Raw genomic sequence first — 872 nt, 5'->3', positions numbered from 1 at the left:
ATCAATAATTAAAATCCTCTGGTCCAATGATGAGGACCAACCATAGCCTCTCTGGTTCCTTACAAGGAACAACCAGAGCCTCTCTGATTCCTCATGAACACAACCATTCTGTTTCAAAACACTTTTAACCAATTGCATTTTTTTTTCATATTGAAAAAGTAATGTTTCGCAGTTTAATGAATCTTCCACTTATTTGGGTGATAGTGGAAAAGTTGACAGATAAGTCCTACTTCAAGAGATTTGAAAATCACCGTCAACACCTCGACCATAAGCCAAGTTTTCCCCTTCTCAATAACATCAATACCATTATTTCTAATAAGAACAATATCATTGAGTTCTCAAATCACAAAGAAGTAAGGACTCAAATCTATTGTAGTCTTAAAAGACATAATAGCAAGAGCTATAATATTCACATACAATTGCCACCCTTATATCCAAAGGTACACCTCTCCTTGATATTCCGCCCTTATTCCAAAAGACACCTCTCCATGATATGTCACCCTTAACCAAAAGACACCTCTCCTTGATATGCCACCCTGATTTCTTCTTCAAAATCYATGAACTAGTTCGGATGAAGGACCGCAGTCACAGCCATCTTATCGAATCCTCATTCATAGTTTTATCCATAAAAAACCTTTTCAAACTCAAAAACAACCTTGTCCTTCAAAGATTTCCAAAACATCAAGGTTTCTTTTAAATCCTCAAAACAGGATGTCATTTCCAAAATTGATTTAACGAAGCAAACTCTTCTTTATCTTTCCAACAATTACAGTAACACCTTTAAAACTATCAAAATAGTTTTACCATCTTTTCTTCAAAACCAACATCAAAACTCGTAGCATATAATCAACAATAAAACTCACAGTTTATAA

This window comes from Cynara cardunculus, unplaced genomic scaffold (genome assembly GCF_001531365.2).
Source record: "Cynara cardunculus var. scolymus isolate 2C unplaced genomic scaffold, CcrdV1 Un_Scaffold_3459, whole genome shotgun sequence".
NCBI classification, from domain to species: Eukaryota; Viridiplantae; Streptophyta; class Magnoliopsida; order Asterales; family Asteraceae; genus Cynara; species Cynara cardunculus.
The sequence above is the reverse complement of the archived record's forward strand: the minus strand, read 5'-3'. Positions refer to the sequence as shown.